At 36.2% G+C, this 25,137-nt stretch overlaps 1 protein-coding gene across 1 annotated transcript in view; it reads right to left on the bottom strand.

Annotated features, from left to right (window-relative positions):
* Positions 1-25,137, bottom strand: part of COL5A2 (collagen type V alpha 2 chain) — a 254,405-nt gene that overhangs the window by 219,472 nt on the left and 9,796 nt on the right. The window contains exon 2 of the mRNA XM_081142182.1: positions 4,625-4,724. The gene's annotated coding sequence lies outside the window, so the exon portion shown is untranslated. The remainder of the gene's footprint in view (positions 1-4,624; positions 4,725-25,137) is intronic.

The raw sequence follows: 25,137 nt of genomic DNA, 5'->3' as shown, positions 1-25,137 counted from the left end.
GGAAGTCAAAGTCAAAAGAAATAAAGAGCATAAGAAAAAGTAAGTATGAGGATAAACATTTTTGCTAGTTTTATATGTAAATACCCTTAAATTTATTTTTTAAATCATTGATTGTTTAAAGCATAAATAATAACAATGTAGGTTAAGAAATATAATACATAGAAGTAAAATAAGTGAGATACAAAAAGATGGATATTAGAGAATTCATTATAAAGTTTTTATATTTTTCATAAAACACGATACTCTTTTGAGGTAGACCATGATAAATTATTTTCAATGTATATTACTTTTTTAAAAAAATTTATTGAATTTATTGGGGTGACATTGGTTAACAAAATTATAAAGGTCTCAGGTGTACAATTCTATAACCACCTGTGTATTGTAGTGTGTGTTCACCACCCCAAGCCGTCTCCTCCCACCACCACTCACTCCCCTTGCCCTCTCCCCCCAACCTCCCTTTCCTCTGGCAATCACCATACTGCTGTCTGTCTGATTTTTTTTTCTTAATCCCTTCACCTTTTTCACCCAGGCCCCAAATCCCCTCCTCTCTAGTAGCTGTCAGTCTGTTTTCTGTATCTACAAGTCTGTTTCTATTTTGTTTATCTTGTTCATTAGATTCCATATATAAGTGAAATCATATGGTACTTGCCTTTCCCTGACCGGCTTATTTCAATTAGTGTAATACTCTCCAGGTCCATCCATGCTGTCGCAAAAGGTGAGATGTCCTTTTTTTTATGGCCACTGTATCTGCTGGCATAGACTAATATAACCTCAACAACTTTCTTATTTTCACACTGATGCAGTATCTGGTGATGTGGCTTAGAAACCTTCTCTCTGTAGCCTCACAGGACAGAGAGCAGAGAACAGAGAAAGGAAGTAAGCTCTCTCCAGTCGCTCCTTATACAGGCATTAATCCTATCAAGAGGACGCCTCCCAAAGGCCCAGCCTCTAAGTACCATCAGACTGGAGTTCAGGGTTTCAATGCATCAGTCTTGGCAGAACACCGCAGTGGCGGCACCAGTCTGCATTTCCACCAACAGCGCACTAGGGCTCCCTTTCCTCCACATCCTCACCAACACTTGGTGTTTGTTGTTTTGTTGATGGAGCCATTCTGGCAGGTGTGAAGTGATATCTCATTGTGGTTAATTTCCATCTCTCTGATTAGTGGCATTGAGCATCCTGTCATATGTCTATTGGCCATCTGTATGTCCTCCTTGAGGAAGTGTCTATTCAGGTCCTTTGGCCATTTTTCAATTGGATTGTTTGTCTTCCTTTTGTTGAGTTGTATAAGTTCTGTATTTAACCCCTTATCATTGGTGAATATGTTCTCCCATACAGTGGCTTTCCTTTTCATTTTGTTGATGGTTTCTTTTGCTGTGCAGAAGCTTTTTAGTTTGATGTATTTATTTATTTTTCCTTTATTTCCTTTTTCCTAGTAGACATATTGGAAAAAACTTAAAAATGGAACTATCTCTCCTGGCCGGCATGGCTTAGTGGTTGAGCAGCAACCTATGAACCAGGAGGTCATGGTTTGATTCCTGGTCTGGGTACATGCCCAGGTTGCCGGCTATATCCCCAGCAGGGGGCATGCAGGAGGAAGCTGATCTATGACTCTCATCATTGATGCTTCTCTCTCTCTCTCCTTTCCTCTCCCTGAAATCAATAAAAATATATTTTTTAAAAAATGGAACTGTCTCTTGACCCAGCGATCTCACTTCTGGGAATGTATCTTAAGAATCCCGAAAAACCAATTTGAAAGAATATATGTACCCCTATGTTCATAGCAGCATTATTTACAATAGCTAAGATTTGGAAGCAGCCCAAGTGTCCAGCAGTAAATGAGAGGATAAAAAAGCAGTGGTACATTTACACGATGGAATACTACACAGCCATGGAAAAGAAGGAAATTTTATCTTTTGTGACAGCATGAATGGACCTGGAGATTATTATGCTAAGTGAAATAAGCCAGTCAGTGAAAGTCAAGCACCATATGATCTCATTTATATGTGGAATCTAACGAACAAAATAAATGCCATCATTCAGTTCATATAAGGGGTATAATCAAGAGAATTGAAAACATATATTTACACAAAAACTTATACATGAATGTTCATAGCAGTATTGTTCATAATAGCCAAAAAGTAAAAACAACCCAAAAAAATCAGCTGACATTCTTATGACAACTTCCTTTTGGTAATTAACTGCTTTTCTCTTGCTGCTTTTAAGTTTCTCTTTGTCTTTAATCTTTGCCATTTTAATATGGTATGTCTTGGTCTGGGCCTCTTCGGGTTCATTCTGTTTGGGACTCTGCACTTCCTGGACTTGTGTGTCTTTTTCTTTCACCAGGTTAGGAAAGTTTTCAGTCATTATTTCTTCAAGTAAGTTCTTGATCCCTTTCTCTCTCTCTACTACTTCTGATATCCCTAAGATGCAGATGTTATGCTTCATGTTGTCCCAACGTTCTCTTAAACTATCCTCATTCTTTTTAATTTGTTCTTTTTGCTGCTCTGATTGGGTATGTTTTTCTACCTTTTCTTCCAAACGGCTGATTCAATCCTCTGCTTCATCCAATCTAGTTTTCACTCCTCCTAGTACATTCTTCATGTCAGACATGGTATTCATTCTGCCTGATCCTTTGTCATGATTTCTATGTCCTTTTTCATGCTGTTGTAGTTCTCACTGAGTTTCTTTCTTTTTTTTTTTTTAAACATATCTTTATTAATTTCAGAGAGACGAAAGGAGGGGGAGAGAGAGAGATAGAAACATCAATGATGAGAGAGTCATTGATCGGCTGCCTAACCTGCAAACTGGGCATGTGCCCTGACCGGGAATCGAACCCCGATCGCCTGGATCCTAGGTCGATGCTCAACTGCTGAGCCACGCCCGGCCAGGCCTCACTGACTTTCTTGAGCATCCTCACAACCATTACTTTCAACTCTATATCTACATATGATCTGATCAATTGTTTGCCTCCATTTCATTTAGCTCTTATTCTGGAGACTCCTCCTGCTCTTTCCCGTTTCTTTGTTTCTGCATTTTGGCTGCCTCTTTGTGTTTGTGTCTAAGATAGATCTTCTATGACTCCCAGTTTTTATGGGGTGGCCTTATGTAGTAGGTGTCATGTGGGACCCAGTGGTGCAGTCTCCTTGATATCCTGAGCTGGGTACTCTAGGAACGTCCCTTGTGTGAGTTATGTGAGCCTCCTGTTATAATGGGGTCTTGACTGCTGTTGGTCCATTTATGCATAGGATCAATCCTCACCTAGCTGTGAGGCTTCATCCTGACCACAGCATATAAGCTGCTCTGCAGGCGCAGTCGTGATGTAGCTTCTTCTGTAAATCCTTGGTTATAAGACTCCTCTTTGGCTAATCTTCAGTTGGTTAGTCATGGTGATTATTCTTTTATTTTGCTGTATTTCCAGCTTGGTCCTGGGAATAGGTGAGATCCTCCTACTCTGCCACCATCTTGAAAGTTCCACGAAACAACTTTCACCAGAATGTTTTAGCACCCTTATTTATAATGGCCAAAACTGGAAACGTTACAAATTTCCATTATCAAGAGAATAAATGGGCAAATAGTGGTATATTCACATTATGGAATACTACTCAGCAAGTAAAAGGAATAAACTGATGATACACATAACAGTACAGATGAATCTTAAAAACGTGTTGGGTCAAAGAAACCAAACACAAAGAGTATACATTGTATGATTCAATTTATATAAGTCCAAGAACATGCAAAATTAATCTATGCTATTACTGGTATTTGAAGGAGGGTAAGTGAATGACTAAAAAGAAGCACAGAGGAACTTTCTGGGTGATGGAAATGTTCTACATATTGATTTGGATGGTGATAACACAGGTTTCTATAATAGTCAAAACCTTCTGAACTGTACACTTAAGATTTTTACATGTGTTAAGTATACCTCTATTTTAAAAATTAAACAAAAACAATAAAATCTGTAAACAAGTAATCAATTTAAAAAGCATTCAGACTCCATCAAATATCAAAGACTTTAGATTCAGGTTGAATTGTGAGGAATGGATTAGGTACTCTTTTTTTATCTGGCCTACTTTTAGTCCATTCTTAACATTAATAACTATCTTTGTAAAATATGCATTTTTGTCTATATTTTTCCAAATTCAAGCACTAATATATAAACTAGATTAAATGACCCCAGTGCACACATGCACACACACTTGGAAATAACCCTTTCTGGCAGCATTAGAAGTGTTTTCTGACATCCTTTTTAATGAAATGAAAACATATGTCTTCAATTACCAGTACTATAAGCTTTCAAAATTGTGGGAGTAATCTAAACTATCTCCTCAGAGACAACTGAATTAAACATACCGACAGAGGAAGTATAGATTAGGATCATGATTTTTTATCTATTTTAAGAGAACAGAAGAACAGAAGGGGTTACAATCTTGTCATATTATGCAACTCTTCTGCTCCAATATATCAAAAACTTGATGAATCAAGGTCAAGTAAGACAGCTGAAAAGAAATCAAAGTAAACAATGTACCTTGTCGCCAACAGAGCCTGCCAATATGAGATTAGAACTCTCCATCTTAGCAAGAAAATGTCTTTGGAAAGTTCCTTACAACATTTTATGACTCACAGTTATTCCCAGAGGTTCCTGTTTCCATTCTGCAGTAGACAGTGTTTGAAGACGTGCAGTTCTAGTCAACTGTTGTTCTTAGGCAACTTGGCTAAAAGATCTGTTTAAAAAACATTTGTTGGAAAAATTATATGTTTAGATGTTTTAATTTTTTAAACAAAATTCCAGATTTTAAATTTGTTTAACTCTTAATTCAACACTGACTTAAAGAATAGCCTAAGAAAAATTACTGTTTCATACATAGTATTATGAACTCAGCAATTTTCCCATTTGAAAACTCCTAAACCAGGGGGGTACATATTCTTGGCATAGCCTCCCTTGCATATCCTTCCAAACTGCCTCCAGATCCCTGGCTCTGTGGTCAATAGTTCTGGCTCTGATTTTGGCCACCCACTTCAGTATCTCACCTTGGCTTCTACTTTGACCAATACTGCCAAGTCAACTCCCAGCCCACCAGGACTTGATTCCTGGCTAATCTCCACTTTTGTCTAACCCCAGTTCTTTCTGTTCTATGTATTGAATATCACCCCTGAGGTACATTTTCTCCCTGTACTCATCTAACTCTACTCCACTCTACTTACAGATTAGTAGTCTTCACCCCCAAGGTCTATTCTCTACTCCTAGTCAGTTCCCCAATTCTTTCCTTTTTTTTTCCCCTAAAGTTTCAAATAATAAACTACCTGGTTCTTAATAGTTTCGATCATCTATATATGGTCTTGTTTGTTCCTGACAATAACAGTAAAGATAGAGACATAAGGAAAGGTGTAATATTACAAAATATTTTAGCATTATCCCAATAAAAGTTATTCTTTCATTTAATAGGCATGTTAATGGAAGGAGGCTCAATCTCTCTTGACTCAGGTGACTCATTGCTGCTCTACTACCTAGTCCAACCATCCACCTCTTCTTTACTTTTGTCATTTCCCTCCCACATGCTTTCTCTGAAAAGGCAGTTCCTCTCCTAGTTTCCACACCCACCACACCACACCCTCAATTCTGTTGTGGATCAGATTCTGTACAGATGCAGCAAACAGGGTCCAGCCCAGACACATGGGTTTTTTACTTTGTTTTGTTTTGTTTTTTTAATTCTCACCCAAAGATATGTTTTTCATTGATTCTAGGGAGAGAGGAAGGGAGAAGGTGAGAGAGAGAGAAACACTGATGTGAGAGAGAAACATCAATCATTCGCATCCCATTGCTCCCCGACCAGGTATTGAACCAGCAATCTGGGTATGTGTCCTGACTGGAATAGAACCCAAGACCCTTCAGTGCACAGGATGACACTCTAACCAACTAAGCCACACCAGCCAGGGCAATACATGTTTAGTCTGACTTGCATAGAAATTTAGAATTTTTTTTCAGTTAGTTGCTAATATTTAAAAATTAGAACAGCGAGTCTAAAAGTAGAGATTTCTAAAGGAAATAAACACAGGTTATCAAAGAGGTATCTGCACTCTCATGCTTATTGCAGTATTATTCACAATAGCCAAGATATAGAAACAACTGTCTGCCAAAGGATGAATGGATGAAGAAGATGTAAGATAGATACACATACAAACACACCAACAGAGAGAGAGAGAAAGAGAGAGAGGGGATTGAATATTGAGCATAAGGGAGAAGGAATTCCTGTCATTTGCAACAACATGGATGGACCTTAAGGGCATTATTCTAAGTGAAATAAGCCAGAGAAAGACAAATACTGCGTGGTATACTTATATGTGGACTTTTTTTTTTTTTAATGTTAAACTCAAAGAAACAGAGCAGAAAAGTGGTTTCCAGAGTCTGAGGGGTGGAAGAAATAGGGAGAGGCTGGTCAAAGAATATAAACTTTCAGCTATAAAATAAAAAAGATCTGAGGACCTAATGGGTAACATGCTAACCATAGTTGGTACTGTATTGTATAATTATTGAAATTTGCTAAGAGAGTAGAACTTAAATGTTCTCACATAAAAGATAAATATGTGAGATGATGGATATGTTAATTAACTAGATGAGGGAAATCTTTTCACAATGTATATCAAATCACCATGATGTACACTTTAAATATCTTACAATTTTCTATGTCAACTACAGAAAGAGCCAATATTTTTTAAAATGAGGAGTTATTTGTTTAAGATCAGGAATCTGAAAACTATAGTTTCAAATTTGTGTCTGTAAATAAAGTTTTATTGGAACCCAGGCATGTTCACTTGTTTATGTTTTATCTATGGCTACTTTTGTACTAAAATGGCACAGTTGAGTAGCTGTGAAAGAGACCACATAGTAAAAAATACTACACATAATAACCAAAGCCAAAAGTATTTACAATCTGGCCCTTTATAAAAAATGTTTGCCTACCTCTGTTCAAGATGCTCTTCGACACTGGATGGCCCACCCTCAAAGATTATAATATGATTAGTTTGCAGTGGATGCTGGTGCCCAAAGCCCAGAGATCCTAATGTGATCAGTCTGCTGACATTGGCATTTTCAAGCTCCCGGATGATTCTGATATACATACAGATTTGTGAACCCCTCAATTAGGTAATCTGGATATCTTCAACAGTCTATGATTCTTCTCTCTTTCTCTGAGAATATGTATTTCCTCTATTTAGATAAGAGAAGACTACCTTCTCAGCAATGCAGAATAGACCTTTGTACCACCAAAAGACATTCTCCAGATCCTGGCTTAGTGCTTTATAAAAACAGACTTTAGGCTCCAACACAGACCTATCAAATAAAAATCCCCAAGAGGTAATCATTTTGAAAAGCTCCCCAGATGATTCTGATAAGTAACTAGATTTAAAAACTAATGCCCCAAAATGGCAAGGTCATTCATACAGCTACATTCACTGAAAGCTAACTAGGGCTGAAACGTCCATGACAGCTTCTCATCATCCAGGGTGCCTCTTTACATGGCTTCAAAACATTTAGGGGTCTAGTGTGAACATCTTTAAAGCATGGCAACTAAGCTCTCAGAGGTAAGAACAAGGAAGCTGCAAGTCTTTTAAGACCTGGACTAGGACATCCCAGCATGTCACTGTCACATTCTGCTAATTAAAGGAAGTCAAAAGTACAGCTGATATTCAAGAGGGGGGAAGTAAACTCCATCTCCTGATGTGAGAAGCAGCATTCGCCCAACCGGGTGTGGCTCAGCGGTTGAGCATCGACCTAGGATCCAGGCAATCGGAGTTTGATTCCCGGTCAGGGCACATGCCCAGATTGTGGGCCCAATCAATGACTCTCTCATCATTGATGTTTCTGTCTCTCTCTCTCCCTCTCCTGTCCTCTCTCTGAAATCAATAAAGATATATTAAAAAAAAAGAAGCAGCATTCATGTATAGGCAGATGAGATATTGATGGCACCTATGTTTGGAGACTACCAAAAGAATCTAGTAACCTCCTAGAAAAGTAAAGCAATGATGACAGTCAAGTATTAGGATTGTGGTAGGAGTAAAATAAAAGTATGAACAAAAGAAGTATGAACAATGGAAAGGAGCCCTTTGAACTAAGTCGTTTCAACTAAGACATTTAAACTGAGAGATTTGAAGTAATTTTTTCCTAATTAGACATTAGAATTGAGTTAAGCATTAACAACATAAAAATGTAAACAAAAAGTGAAGTATTCCAAATAGGGGTAACATTGTGGAACATAGAAGTATGAAGAGTGATGAGAGCTAGAAGCTGTATGTAACTTGCTAAGAGCAGAGCAAGGATATATAGGGGTGGAGCTGCTTCCTAGGAGGCAGCTGCACATAAAAATCTGGAGCTTATGAAAGATGTCTAGGCTGGAGATATGGATTTTGGAGTCTTTAGAACATGGTGGCAGAAGGGCAGAAGGTGGGCTAAAATAGGGTTCCATGGAAGAGAAAATATAGTGAGAAGGGCACAAGACCAGGAACAGAGCTCTGGAGATCACTGGTATTTGGGATTCTACATAGGAGATACAAGAAATAGAAGATAAGTTATTACATTAGTATGTAAGAAGAAAGGGAGAGTTTTCAGGAAGGGGTGATTGTTCAACGTGTCCAGTGCCAAAGAAAGGGCATCAAGACAAAAGAAGAAAAGTGTTTATTGGACTTGATGTGCAGGCCATTGGTGAATTCAGGGTTGTTTGAATAGAAAAGGAGCAGAAACTAAAATGTACGGGGTTTAATAGAAAAGAATTGAGAACATAGGATATGTTAATGTAGCCCAATTTATACAATCATTGCTGTGACTAGAAGGAGAGAATGTTGGCAGCTCTAACAGTCAAACACTAATACACTGACCTGCATACATCACTACATATTAATAAGTGTTGACTGAATGTGAATAAATGAATAAATGTGTGGTATAAAGAAGTACTTGACTTTCAAACAAAGCAACAAGTTCTTTAACACTGTCCCTTCCAAAATAAAGTTCTCAGTATGGCATGTTAATATAACCATTAGTTCCAAGAAACCCTGAATTAGTTATTTTATTTATGGTCATTTCTTGTCAAATGCTAACAAATCCTTATACTAGATATGTGTAAAATCATGAGCAACTAAAGATAGCTTGAGGCAAAAAGAAAAAAATTGAACTGAGTTCTGCTCCAGGTTTCTAACTACTCCCTTATATGACCTTGAGAAGTCTCTTCATTTCTCCAGGCCTTGGTTTGCTTTCTGTATAATGGGGTATGAACTAGATCAGGAAAAGAAACAGGCATCAAGTGATTTCAGTAATTTATAAAACCTAACTAGAAACTCATTGGCAAAAATTAGGTATTTTTTCAAAGAAAAATTACTATCAGTGTTAACAGTGGTTTTTGCTTCTGTTGTATCTGGAGGTATATATACATTTCACCAAACATATTCCATATCAAGTGATCAAAATCATCACATACATATTACATGCTAAAGGTGCATATTAGGGAAAGGACTGTAAAATATAAATCAGAAACAATGCAATGAATTTGCTACTTGCTCTTTCCTATTTTCAATATTAAATAAAACTTGAAAAATGTATGACTATACACACACACATACAGGGATAGACAAAAGTAGGTTTACAGTTGTCCATATGGAAAATGACACAATAATTAATAAATAATACCAGCATAAACTCTGTGTTTCACATACAACTATAAACCTACTTTTGCCTACCCCTGTATATTAAACAAGTCAGGAAAACAGAAACCACACTCAACGGGGGGGATTTGATGAAGGGAATTGGTTTCAGTTGTTCGAGGTCTGAATAAGCAATAAAGGAACACATGTAACTCAGGAAGCAGCCACAATGCCTGAGGTTAGAGGAGCAAAGGAGAAAAGGTGGGGATAACCAGAACTGGGGATAGAAGAGCAAGACCCCAGATTTGATGCTTTAAAGAAGGGGCTTGGGCTGGCTACTGTTGGTAACCCTGAGGGGACACGATTAGGTTGGTTCTGGAAGTGCCAAAAGGAGCGGCGGCTGGGGTCACTTCCAGAACTGGGGCCACCAGTTAATGCTTAGGGGAACCGCTATTTTGGAATTGAGGCCAACAAGAATGGTACAAATTTTAAAGCAGGAAGAAAGTTTTATTTCCTGTCCCCCTGCCCAAGCTCCAATATCTTCAAGTCCTACCCTAATGCCTTTTAGAAACTAGGAAGAAAATCTGAGGAATGAAGTTTGCTGAGTCACAGCCCTAGCATTAGAGTAAAAAAAGGAGAACTCGGAGCTGAGAGACAACAGGTAAATAACAGGCACAGCTTACTCAGGAAAGTGAAGGTTAATTGCATCATAGTTAATGGCACAAAAATTAATGTTAAAGAAAGTGTCTTCTGCCCAACTGGGCGTGGCTCGGCGGTTGAGCATTGACCTAGGATCCAGGAGATCAGGCTGGATTCCCAGTCAGGGCACATGCCGGGATTCTGGGCTCAGTCCCCAGTTGGGAGTGTGCAGGAGGCACCCGGTCAATAACTCTCTCTCATCATTGATGTTTCTATTCTCTCTCTCCCTCTCCCTTGCTCTCTCTGAAATCAATAAAGATATATATATATATATATATATATATTTTTTAAGTGTCTTCAAGAATATAAGAATTATGGATACATGAACAACTAAGTATGTTTGAGTGGGAAAAAAGTCATGCTTAAGGAATGACTTGCAAAAAGAGAGAAGAAACAATGAAAATTTGGGCCCCGTGGGAAAGATATCTGTTTAAAAAGGAGAATGACACTAGAATGAAAATCATAATCGTAATATTAAAAGTTTTTGGTAATTAAATTAGGTCCCAGGAGTAAGAACTGACCCCTATATTAGTGCCACAGACCATCACGAAATGTCCCACAGACCATCACGAAATGTCCCACAAGACCCTGCTGCCTAACATCTAGGATTACTGGGCTCATATATTCATGAGCAAACCACTCAAGTGCCCTAAAGTTAAGATAGACCAACAGTGACATCTGCTGCTGGAACTTGTTTTTAAAAGGGCCAGTCTCAACACTTTAAAGTTGTCTCCTGCCAAACCACTGGACTCCTGCTGTAATGAGTCAGCACTTCTGGAACTTCTGTTTGTCATCTGTGCTATTAAAGGGTTTTCTAAGTGAACACAGAACATGGGAAAATGAGAGAATGTTTGAAAATGTAACTAAAACAAACAAAAAACAGTGGGGGTGGAAGCATCAGTGATGAGAAAAAGACACTTCATGTTGCCTTTCTCATCCTGGCTAGTAAATTCAAATTTATTTTGTAGTTGTTACAAGCATAAGCATATCCTCAGTAAAAAGAAGGATTAATTTAACTGTTGCCAGCTTCGGATTCCAACCCAAAATTTACAGCATAATATTCAGACCAGAAAAAAAAAGTCAAATGATCAAAGGAGAGCATGTGGAAATTGTTTAGAGTTGCTAGCTTAGGAAACGTCTTCCTAGTTATCTAATTGTTTACCTTGATTATATCCCCTTCAGCATCTGCAGACCCTTAGGCTTTTTCTTTTCTGAAAGCTAACAGAACAGGAGGTTTAAATCAAACATCATGGCTTTTTAAAAAAAAACATATAATTACCAGTGTAGAGCGGTCAATGTGGCTCATTTATATAAACTAACAAATTCAAGAAGATCGTGGACTAATTTATTTACTGGAGAAAAATATGGCAACTGATAATGAATCTCTACTCTGGTTACTGTGAAAGATGGTGAGGCAAGAAAGGCAGGTGTTGCAGTGAAGGGGAAGTAAATTAAGAATTCTGACTTCTAGTACAGGTTCAGCCACTCACTAAATGTGTCACCTTGAGGAAATCGTACAAAAATCCTGTTTTCTCTTCTGCAAAATGAAAGAATTGGGCTGTATGAAGGGTGGAAAATGGGTTTTGACTCATTTTCTTTCTTTTGTTAACCAGCAATGACTGCTTATAAGTAATCCCAAAGCAGTGTCCAGACTCACTGGAAAAGATGCTGACTAATTAGCAGAGTCTGCTGTGGGAAATATAAACATGGAGTGGAAGCATGCATGCCACATACATACCAAGCCTCGGCAAACTTATTTCTCTCATTTTTTGCAGCTATAAATTCTGCTATTAGCTGTCATTTTTAGTGCCTAATATGTTTCAGCTATGCAAGGAGCTCAACAGACATTACTTCCAACCTTCACCATAGTTTAAACAAGAAAACTCAGAAATTTTAAATAATTTTTTCAAAGGTATACAACATGTCTAGACTCAATTATTAACATAATATCCCAATATTATGAATAAAATCTTAACCTCTCATTTCCTAGCTTCACATCTCCTAGCTTCCTGAAACACAAAAACTATAACATCCTTGTGTCTTGTCTGATGACGCCTTGATACACCCTTATTCCTACAGAAAAAGAACATGAAAGTTTTGACCTGACATTTGTCCCACCCACATAAACATGAAAGGGAGGGGCAGGCCCTTCACAGAGAAAGTGTCTAAGGAAATGCTCTTTGTTCAGCAAAAAGACTAGGAAGAATAGTATGTTGAAAATTAAAAGTGACAAAGGATAAAACAATAACTAAAAGTCATGGTCAACCTTAAAGCAAACAGGATTCTAAACAAATAAAAGCACAAGGCTACCACATCCAGAATTTAAAAGAGCCATAAAAACAGGACATCACTGTTGCGTCGATTGGGTCCTCATTGGTACAGTACTCAGGGATGTACCAGGTACCTGTCAGTGTTTGGCAGAAACTCTTTGATGATGATAGTTTACAAATAATTCAGGAAATAGAAATATTTTTGAAGCTTCTTTAAGTTATGCAACATTTTAAATGTTTCTTAGGTTATAATGTCCAGGTGTAGTAGAAAGCTAGACTCTCTCATTTTCAGTTACAACAAACTAACTCTTCCCATCACCTAACAAAACCCTCAAAAGTCTTTGAAAGTGGCATCACAAAATTGGTGTATCCTAATTAAAGAATTACATACTGATGCTTTCAGAGTACACATTCAGAAACTTACCGAGCAATATAGATTAGTAAAAAGTTTTAAGGAAACCAAATGCAAAAATGTACCTATAGAAGAAAAATGATTATTAGTAGCCAGATTGGATTTCATATCACGGTACATCACGGTCTATGATTAGCTGACTGATTCATTTATGTACCAGGTGCAAGAATAAATATAAACATTTATTCTTCGCTTATTATGAGCTAGGCACTCTGGTAGTCACCAGGAACACATTATAAAATAAAATAGTACTAACTCTGAGGAATAGGCATCTAAATAAAATAAAATACAAATCAACAAGTAAATCAACTGGATTATGTTTGAAGTACATATGTATTACATGAAAGTGAAGTAATTAAATTTCTCTCATAAGATAAGGGAGGGATCAGAAAGATACATAAGTACAGGGCTGAACTGAAGATCTGTATGTTTCTTAGGACACCAGTATCTTACATGTTATTTACATGATATTAACATAGTAAAAAGTGTTAAAACCAAAGTCATAGACTCTTAGATTGGCCTCACTCATGCACAATTACTTGCACAATTACAGAGAGCAAAGCGTCGCATTAGTTTTCATCCCTGCTATCATTCCAAGACTTGAGGGCACAACATGGTATCATGCACTAAGAAAGTCAACACAAGAAAGTTCTGTAAAGAGTGTTATTCCACATGCACTCGCTCTGTGACTAATTCTGTCTGTGGAATGAATGGATCCATGGTCATAGGTCACATTCAGCCAGCCAAGAGAATGTTTCCAGAGTGTAATTGTTCTGGGCATCAAGGCACTTTACAGCATGTTCCCATTGCTTTTTGATACTTTGCGGCCAGGAGACTGCTGAGAAAATATTATTCACCCGACTGCACTAGTCAACCGCCTGGTTATTACATCTCCATGTCAGCACAAGTGGTGTCTGCAACCGAACTTACCAGATGTTTCTAATTTCTCTACCTTCTGAACTACAAGTTGGGGTTTTTTTCCTGACTTTGAAATATTTTAAACAAAGAACTTAGTGTAATGTCTCAGGAAACTTACAAAATTAAATCCTGATTAATATCAGAATAAGAGTCCTGGCTCTCCTGCCACTGCCACACTGATGGAATTTCCACCCTGCTACTCACTACCTGTGAGATTCTCAACAGTTTTTAGCTCAGATTCTCACTCCCTAAAGGTTTCCATCTGGCTAACAAATAGGAAAACATAACTAAATTCTGGAGGCAACTACATGTTCTCTGTTGCTGTATTACCTAAAATAAATGCTACTTCACACTAAGGTTTTAATGTTAATGAAAATGATCAAGTCACATACCCTTAAAACCAGCAATTGCATTTCTAAAAATTTATCCAAACACTTTCACACATGTTCACAAGGAACCATATACAAGGGTATTCATTGCAGCACGGTTTGTAAGACCTGGAACTTGGAAACAACCTCAGCATCTCTCAGTAGTGGACTGGTAGAATACTTGATGCTATATTTATACAAGAAATAACATACAGTCCTTAAAATAACTAGGTAGCTCTCTATATAGAATAATATGAAAGATCCCCATAATAACTGTTAGATAAGAAAAATAAGATAAAGAACTAGGCCAATAAGTACACGGTGTGGCAAAAGTAAGTTTACAGTTGTGGGTACACAAAACAGAGTTTATTCTTGTATTATTATTAATTATTGTATTATTTTCCATATGAACTGTAAATCTACTTTTTCCTGACCCTGGATGTAAACACATGATATATACTGTGTAACTTTTTGTAGCTTTTGAGTTTTACTATGTTGTCATGTGCAAGTATTAGCGACTCAAAAATTAAATCAGTTTGGTGAAAATAAAGTAAAATTAAGAAATGAGGCCCTGAGGAAACTACACACAAGAACTAATGGAAAAGGGACATAAGGCATATGGAGGAAGGAGAGAAGAAAGAAGGAAAAGAAAACTGTGAGAATTCTAGCTTCCAAAACCATGGAAGAATCTGTCTTTTTATTCTCACCAGTGAAATATCCAACTTGTGTTACACGCTGGCCAATCTCAGCTCTGAGTCTCTGCAACCCTTCAGGAGTGGCGTATGACATTGAACTGCAGACTCTCCTCTTCTGTGAACTGCCTTGCCCAGACTTCTGACATGGTTGTCGCTCCTCCCAGCTCTCAAGGCAGATCTTCATCTCCTTCCTTCCTGAGATCTTCCTTCAAGGCTCTGGCAGTGGGCACATCCCAGAGCTTAAAGACTAGTTCTCAGTACTTTAGATACTCCCTTAATGATGTATGTAGCTCACTCACATTTTATTTGTAAATGATTCACAAACTATACTTCCAACATTTGTCTACCTTCTGTCATTTGTCTCTTCTTCCTTTCCCTTTTTTATTCTCCTTACCTTCCAACATATACCCATTCTCGGCCTACAGAGAATTTCCACCTGAAACTTGAACTTAATCTTCCCAATCTCTCCTGTTTTCATCTTTCATATAGGTATATGCACTGCTTTCAAAACTAAATGTCAAATTCTTCAAAGTTTAATATTTTTACAGTTATCTTAATATACACCATATAGAACTTAATAGTGTTCTATACCAGATTGCTACCCAATAAATTCTTTTTAAATATATTTTTATGAATAAACAATTTCCTCCTCATATGTCAAATTTAATACATATCTGGTATGCACAATAAAATATAGGAATTTTATTTGTGAATTATTGATTTGTTTTTAATCTGTTATTCCACAATGGATTTGAAACAGTCTATGTTAGAATTGTTTATATGTTCCCTCTTTCACTAGACTACGCTTTTTGAGGCTAGTGCCTATGTGCTATTTGTTTTCACATTGCTAGGGACTGATTCCCATTAAGAGCTTATAATAATGCTTTGAAAAGAATGAATATAAGGGAAAATAAAATGCATTATCAGAAGTATTTTCCAAAAAGGATTTTAACTTTCAGTAAATTAATCCCTTTCTAATAAAAGAAATGGTTTGTGTTCACATGGGATAATGGATTTGTTATTATTGCAGCAGGGATGAATGAAGCCCACAAATTTAGATGTGCAATAAATGTAATTTTATTTCCCAATACTTCATTGAATTATTTTGATTCTGTAAGGCAGGCTGGAAACTTTAACTTGAGTCTTTTTGATGGTTCCCCCAGCTCTCCAGGGTTATGCTGAGGTTTAAAGAGAAAAAGATTTTGTAGGGTTAAGGATGAGGGGAGATAGGAAACTAACATGGCCCTGAGGTCACTTCTCTTATAAAGGTTACCACTGAGAAGTCCATCAGGCCATTTCATGATGGTCTTTCAGGTACAGTTTCCTTACCATTCTTGGAGCATAGGAATCTGTCCACCAAGTTCCCCATTCCCCACCTGCTAAAAGCCTCATGGAGTTGTTTCCTTGATAGCGTCTTACCAAAACCAACCCTCCCAAGGGCACTGCCAGGAAGCAAAGTGGAACACTCAGATCTTTAGGATACCATCACCTCTCAGGCTTTCTCTTCCCTGCCCAAATTTACTTTCTAGTCCCAAAGCAATTCTTCCTTCAAATATCCAGCCAAGAGGCTTTCCTTTGTACTCATGTCAACTTTGTTTTACTGATTTCACAAAAGTTTCTCCATTATTTGGTTTAGATTTCTAAAACAAAAGCCAAGTTTTATATTTCCACCTGGCTACATCCCTCCCATGAGATAATAAGCCCAGAACTGAATATTTACTTGCACAGCAGAAGGAAAAGGGAAAAAAATACAACGTGAAGCTTAAAAAGGTTACTATACCAACATATTATCCCTCTCTGCTTTTCCCAGATCTTTCCGTCATTTGTCTTTTTCTTCTTTCTTTTTCATTCTCATTGCATTTCCACTTCATATCACCCTTTTGTTGGCACTTATCATCTCACACTTGGATTATAACTATAGTCTCCTTGAGTCTCCAGTTCATCCAGACTTCCACCATCCATTCCCTCTACAGAAGCATTTGTCATGCCTCTATATAATCTTCTGTTGTCTGTTACAGAAAGCATACATTCTGCCGCCAACTTAAAAAACTTGCAAGTAATTTATTTCAACCTAACTTATTTTCACCTGATCCAAGCACATAATCTCTTTTCCAAGAAGACTAGACTTTTTATTGCTCCCCTAATGCTTACCATACTCATTCCTGCTTCTGTACTTTAGCTCACATTGTCTCTCTCATCTTAAATGTCCTTAACCATTTTCTCCTCTTACGGACCAACTTTAGGACCAACTCTAGATTTACTACCACATCCAGTTTCTCTTCTTCTCTTATGCACAGTAATTTCACCATAAAACATGCATTACCCAATTTCATATTTAATTATTACGTATTTCTTGAGTTGCATTTTAATTATTTCACATATTTTGTTCTTTGCTCCCTCCGCTGATTGCAAACTCCCTGAAGACTGTGAGTATATCTTCTAATCTTTTTCATTATACCCAAAACAGAGCCTGACATACTGTAATAGACATATGGTGGGATAAAAAAATTTATTAAAAATTCATAAAGTTTAAGTAATAATATAATCTTATAAATAGGGAAAAACGCCTCCAAAAAAGTTCAATACTAATTAATAAAGTTTATTTTCACACCTGTAAGTATAACATTTAGATGAGAAAAAAATATGTATGTGATCACATAGTACAAACATTATGGCAGGACAAGAGTATACTACACTATATTTTTTAAGGCACGTGTCCATTTTCTTACATGGGCTAGGATGCATAAAATATAAGCAAATGAGAAGACAATGATTTTAAGACTACAGATAAATTTATCATCCTGAGTCTTTTTACAAAGCTATCAATTGCCACCATTCACAAATCTTGAAAAGCAAGAATTTTACCTATGTAATCTTTAGATAAGCATATAATGGGTTTATAAGGCTACCAGGCTGTTAAAGAAGACTGTAGAGTGTTGTAAATGTTTCAATACATGAAAAAGTATTCAGCTTATGCCTTAAATATATAGATCATTTCCCCTTTACCCATAATTTCTTTCTTAAGTTTACCGACAGCATTCTGTCAACTCAGTACCCTAAAGCCATGATGATGGAAAAATATCAGTCATTTGTTTCCTTCTTACATTGTATAAGTTATTAGCCAAGAGCACAGCTGGAGGATTAACTACTTGTCTTAGTGTAAAATGTTCCAGTTGTGTCCTCACTGCCAGAATTCTTTTTTCATTTTCGATTTATAGCTTTCCTGGCAAGCATATTATTAGCTTTATATCTCTGTAGTTAACTGCCAAATGTAAACAATAAGTTATTCAATGTGTCAGCTTCCCTATTCTAAGTAATATTAGTTTCAACTTGGTGAGGAAATAGTCATAGGAAAGTGCTAAATATTAGTAGGAAAATACTCTATTTTTAAAAATTAAGACTCCAAACTCACAACCTGGTCAACAATTAAGTGTTATTTAGATGCATTTTCACTTCCAACATTTTTGAGAAGGTTTTCCACCTCACTGAATAATGTTTAGATCATATTTTTCAGTATCAGCGTTAACTCATTAAAAAGCAAAAATTCAGTTATTATCTTAATACTGTGTATAATCTTTTAAGGAATAGGTCTACTACAACCTACTGTGCTGACCCACCTGTCACTGACACAGAGGCATAGGCAAAGTGTCCTACATGACCCAGCAGGAAATATTTGCTTAAAGGAAGGGAACCAAGGCCTTAAATAAATGTACAGAGCCAAAAATTCATCTGAGGAAAATTCTGCCAATCATCATATTTATAAAATTGTAAGCAAAGAACCCAGTTCTCACCAATGTCTAAAAAAAAAGAAGCAATCTCCTATCAGGAATATACGTGATAATACAACTAATATAGTTATAATGGCACTATACATTTTTCCCGTTTTTGAATTTTTTAAAATAGTATTTATCATAATTCCTGGATTTGTAGGACAAAAACCTGTACCTGCACCCGTAACTCAGTTCATCTGTGTGTGAACTTCCCTGTATTCCAATTATCAATAACAATTTTTCTGACTAATCATGCAAGAGATGCAATTACCTTTCTATTCTTCCTATACATGGAATATATTACAAAATATTGTCTGCTCTTGAAGATATGATTAAAAGTATGTAGCAAGTTCCAGTTTCAGCTCTAACATGTAAAGACCTCAAAAACATCACTCCCATCCTTACAATAAGAACAAAAATGCAACAAATTGAAAATTAATGACTTCTTTGGCCCACCAGAGAATTGAGGTTGTAAGGTATACTGCCACCCCGAAGTCTGGAGGGACAGGAGAATACAGAGAAAGACAGCTGAGTTCAGTTTACCTGGAGCAGAAAGTGCTAGAATCATAAACTGGTAGGAAAACTTACAAAGTAATTTTGACAGATTTCCAGAGGCTGAGTGTGTACTATAGCTTGAAAGTAAGAAACTCCTGGGGGCTGCAGTTTTAGAGGCTCCCACCTCTGGGAACCCCACCAGGTCCCATACAAAGCCAAGAAAAATCACCTCATGTCTTTGGCAGTAAGAGGAGAAAAGTAACCATTATGAAATACGCCTTTTGCATTCACCATAACAAAGAAATACTCTCCAGAGAAAAAGACTTTACTATAGATTTATAGGCAGAGGGCAATGATCCATCTTGTAAAGGTGACAGCCCAGGGACACAGGCCCACTAAAATATTTAGATTATATCATAAGATTATAGAATACTTCCCCTCCTCTACTCCTTACTACCATATCAAGAGGGTTGAATATAGTATCAGTGATCAAAGAGTAAAAAGCTGCTAGGCAAAGACTCTTTTTAAGAAGGACTTCTTAGGGAAACCCCAAGACAACAGCAGAGACAAAAACAAAAACACTAGAGAAATTTGAAGGCCCTGCACCTCAAGCTATAACAAACATTAAACACGAGTACTCCTAGCCAGATTAACAGAAAACTTCACAATAAAATCCTATTTACCTCAGTTCCTATTACCTGTCTAGCTTTCAACAACAACAACAAAAAACCATATTAAAAAACAGCAAAAAAAACCCCACAGCCTGAATACACAAGTATGAAAACTACACTCAGATACAACACAGATTTTGGAGTTATCAGACAGGGAATGTAAAATAACTATGACTATATGATAAGAGCTCTAATGAAAAAAGTAGAGAAAATATAGGAACAAATTAACTGTGTATATTTCATGCTCATGAATTAGAAATAGAAGACTCATTATTGTTAAGATGTCAATTTTCTCAGTTTAATCTATAGATTCAACATAATCCCAATCAAAATATCTGCAATCTATTTTATAGATATGGACAAAGTGATTCTAAAGTTCATACGGAAAGTCAAAACACCCAGAATAAACCACACAATGCTGAAGAACAAAGTTCTTCAGTTCTAAGTTCAAAGCACCGAACAAAGTGTAGGACCGATACTACTTGACTCTAATTATCTCTAAAAATTTACAGTAATCAAGAGAGCATGGTATTGGTGAAAGAATAAACACAAAGATCAATGAGAATAGAGAGCCCAGAAATAGACCACACCTGTATATTCAACTAACCTTTATCAAAGAATCAAGGGCAATTCAATGGAGAAAGAATAGTCTTTTCAAGAAAAAATACTGGAGGTCTACATGCAAAAAAAAAAGGAAAAACTATCTACCTATAGTTGTAACGCTCTGGCTTCAATACTGTCACAGATGCTGGGAATCCAACCCATCTCTCTGATTTCTATTTCCAATATCAAGCCCTTCGGATGTGTTTAAGTCATCTTCACAAAGCAGTAGAAAAATTCATTGCCCACCAAGGCCCTTCCAATTACTAAAAACAGTCAGTCCTCTGTTTTTATGACAGTCTTTACTTGCATAGGTCCTATTTTTAAGCAACCTGGATTTTAACAGATTTCAGCTTTTAAGTCAAACATTTCACTTAGGACACAGATTTATTTTCCAACTCTTCTACCTTCAAATATCTATTACAAAAACCCCACTCTCATCCCCATTCCAGTTTACATAAACAAATAACAAATATTTCTATTTGATTTCCATTGCTTCATAGCAACTCTGTGAATTAAACAGCTCAGTTACTGTTCTCTTCATTTTTATAGATGAGAAAATTTATTTGAGATCAAAGAGAAAAAGATAAACAAGTTCCTTATGAGGATGCACAGTTTCATTATCTTGTGTTTGCAGGCTAAAACCACACCTTAAATGCTGTTGTTTTATTCAGTAATTCTGTGCTCTTTAGGTACCTACTTTGCCATGATAACATCCTTAATGAAGCACCCATGCAAACCACCACTGGCTCAGTGACAACTAACAGTGCTGATATATATCACACTGTGCAAACATACATCATACAGTTTATGTTAAGAAAAATCACTAGTTTTCTGAGGAAAAAACACTACAATTATACTGAAACTCATCACACAAAAAAGACCAATTCACATTTAAGCAAATACAAAAATCATTTAGCAGTTAAATTCTTGCTAATATGCTTTCCCATGTGCATTACTTAACACTTAAGTCAATCTCTACCAGAAGAGAATTTTGAACAGTCTACTATATAAAATCACCAGTTCAATATGTCCACATAACAAAGTTTATTGTTGTGATATTAATTTGGAATAATGCCAAAACTTGATATAAAATAACAGCCTTTATACAACAGCATTAATTGTTGAAAGGAGCTGGATGAGTTTATTACCGAAGGAAAGTCATTCATCTTTTTGCCACAGCCAAGATTTTCTTCTTCCCTAAGGATGATGCAGATTTTTATGTACTATCCATTTTATGGAGATATTATAAATTTGTCATCCCATGTACCATAACTATCTTGGCCTATTCAGGTGCTCACAAAGAAAAAGGGAAACAAAGTTAGTTTCTCACAAATGAATACAGGTCATTCAACACTACAAAATAGTAAGCAGAAATGATTTTCATACAGTGAGAATATGTCCCTGTCGTTGCTGACAACAATAGAACTAAATATTTATTTTGTCTAGACCACATACTAAAGTCCAGAATTTAAACAAGGTTCAACTGAAAGAAAAAAGTTCCTGTGATTTATCAAAGATTTAAGTTATAACATGTATCACTCATGCTCAAAAAAACGTTATGGATGCATGTTTTGAACTGGCCCGAGCTAATTTGACTCTGAAAACGGTCAAGTTCTTTTGCTAACTATAAACACCCTTTAACAATCTTAAAATATATTGCCTGATATATTACTACCGCTATGCCAGGTTTCTTTCACTTGGGATTTGCTTGTTATTTTTTCCATTCTTTTACCTTTAAACTTTCTGTGTCCCTATGCTTTACATGTATATTTTGTATACAGCTGATTTTATTGTTGTTGTATTTTATTTTTCAATCTGGTAATCTCTGGCTTTTAACTGGAGGAATTTTGTACATTTGTTTTGCTTATGATCAAACTTTCTAAAAGATTTAAAAACATCTGTATGCTCTGATTTTTATATTATTTATTAATTAATAATGTATTAACTATGAATTTCATTTGTTATAATGAGAGGACGTTGATACTGATAAAGTTAAGAACCACTGTTCTATCTTGGTCATTTTTAAGGAAACAAAACAGAACAAAACATTCCAAATATATTTGTAATAGCTCCATGGGCAAAATATAAAGCTTGTTTTGATTATGTTATCCAGCAAGGTTTGTTTGATTTGGGTTACTTTTCCATTGTTTTCTGCTTGCGGGATGAGCACTAACATCCAGTACATGGCTGAACTACATATAGTATGTAGTCAATTATTCCTAATTCATCGATTAAAGACATAAACCTCATGTATCAATACCCTGTATTAGCTTCACCTATAAATTTACCAGACCAGTAATAATAATAAAAGTTAACATAGCACATACTATATGCCAGGCATTGCTCTGTGTACTTTACATATTTTGGGTCATTTAATACTGCAAGCCAGTTATCTTGCCATAATAGATACTAAATGATTTTCTATTATTTTAAATTCCTCCCATCATCTCAGAAATTATGAATTCTCCACTCTTCACCTCTAATTATACTTTTATATCTCTCCATGGCCTTTTAATCTAGTTTTAGGAATAGGCAGTGTTATGACGTTAATGTTTGTGTGCCCTCAAAATTCATTTGCTGAAATCTGAACCCCCAATGTCATGGTATTAGGAGGTGGGGCCCTTGGGTGGTAATCAGACCATGAACTCCTCATGGATGCTATTAGTATCCTTATAAAAGAGACCCCAAAGAGTTTTCTCTTCTTCCTTCCAGCATGTGAGGACACAGCAAGAAGATGGCTGTCTACGGACCAGGAAGTAGGTCCTCATTAGACACCAAATTTGCCTGAGCCTTGATCTTGGACTTTCCAGCCTCCAGAACTGTGAGAAACAAATTTCTGTTGTTTATAAGCCCCTCGGTCTGTGGCATTTTGCTTTAGCAATCCAAACTGACTAAAGGCAGGCAGTGTGGTAAAGTTGAAAGAGCAATGGAATCTGAAATCAGAGAAACGTGTTTTGAATCCCACTTCTACATTAGGTGATGGCTTGGCAACTCTGAACAAGGCCCCACCCTGTCACCTGTAGAATGCAAATAACAATATCTACCTCATAGAGTCATTGTGAGAATTAAACAAGCTAGTATATATACACATTAGTTCTCTCCTCCCCATCACATTTATAGCTTGGAGTTAAGAAAATTAAATAAATCTTATTCTAACAACAACATAAACTTTTTATCTGTAATTTTAACAAAGCATTTTCAGAAATGTCCTCTCTGACCATCATCCTAAAATAAAACATACTCACACACATCATACATACACAAAACCACATTCAAGGCACATATAACACATACAATACATACAACACAAAAAATATATACATAACATACACAATCATACTCAGCATACCATAGACAACATACAACATAACACACATGATAAACAACCAACTGACACAAACACTCACACCCACACACATAAATCAATATACCTAAACCATACATTATTTTCTTCATAACATTTATTCAGTATCTGAAATTATACAATTGATTGTACTACTTATTAAATACCTATGTTCGCTAGAATAGATATACTAATGGAAAGGGAAAGTGGCCCAGCTGTAGTTTCTGGAAAAAAAGCTCTCTGACAAGTGACAAAGGATTCATTCTTTATTTATTTATTTTTATAAAGTAAATTACTTTGTGACAAAAGCTGAGGGACAGACAGGAAGATAGGAGAGATAAAGTTCCTGTTCTCTTGATACTTACATTCTAATAGGCTCTATTATTTGCATTTTAGAAAACTAAATTATAAATTCACTCAACTTAAACTTCAACATTGAATAAACTTTATTGTACTTTTAATAATAGACACTGGCTCTTCTATTTGTTAGAGTTAAGTCACTGGACAAGTTACTGAGCCTCAGTTTTTCAACCTGTAAAATGGAGAATCAAAATCTTTCTCCACAGAGAAGGTGTAAAAATTAAATTAATTGATAGAGAACATATAACATGGAAGCATGGATCAGACTGATGAATCTCAGAGAGAAGGAGGGGGGGCGGGTGGGTGGAGGGGGAGAGATTTACCGAAGAATTTATATGCATACATGCATAACCCAAGGACACAGAGAAGGGTGTGGTGAGGGATGGGGGGGAGCAGGGGGAAGGACAGGGTGGAATGGGTCAATGGGGAGAAAAAGAGATATCTGTAATATTTTGAATTTTAAAAAATGTGATAGAAAACATAAAATAACACCTCAAACAAAGTTAAGTGCTCAATATACATTCATAGAGACTTAGTACAATTTAGACTGTCCTAAGATGGTCAATATGATACTAATTTTGCCCACTCCAGAGTACTTACTTTCACTTCAGTAAAATATTTAAAACTGACTTCAGGATTAACTAAAACCTGCATTACTATAAATAGTATAAAACTATTTCATAGACATACTCAAGCTCATGTATGTCCAGTTTTTTCCCAAACTATGTAATATCATTCCAAATTTGCATACTTGATATATATAAAACACTGAAAATGGATAAAAGTCTTTTACTATTTGTTTATGTATCTGAAAAAGTTCTCTAATTATATATAAGAAACATATTTCTGCAAGTGCACTAGCAGGACGATTTTTCACTTGTAATTTTAAGCTCTTCTGCATTG

Source organism: Miniopterus schreibersii, assembly GCF_964146895.1.
Source record: "Miniopterus schreibersii genome assembly, chromosome: 7".
NCBI lineage: Eukaryota > Metazoa > Chordata > Mammalia > Chiroptera > Miniopteridae > Miniopterus > Miniopterus schreibersii.
The sequence above is the reverse complement of the archived record's forward strand: the minus strand, read 5'-3'. Positions and strand labels throughout refer to the sequence as shown.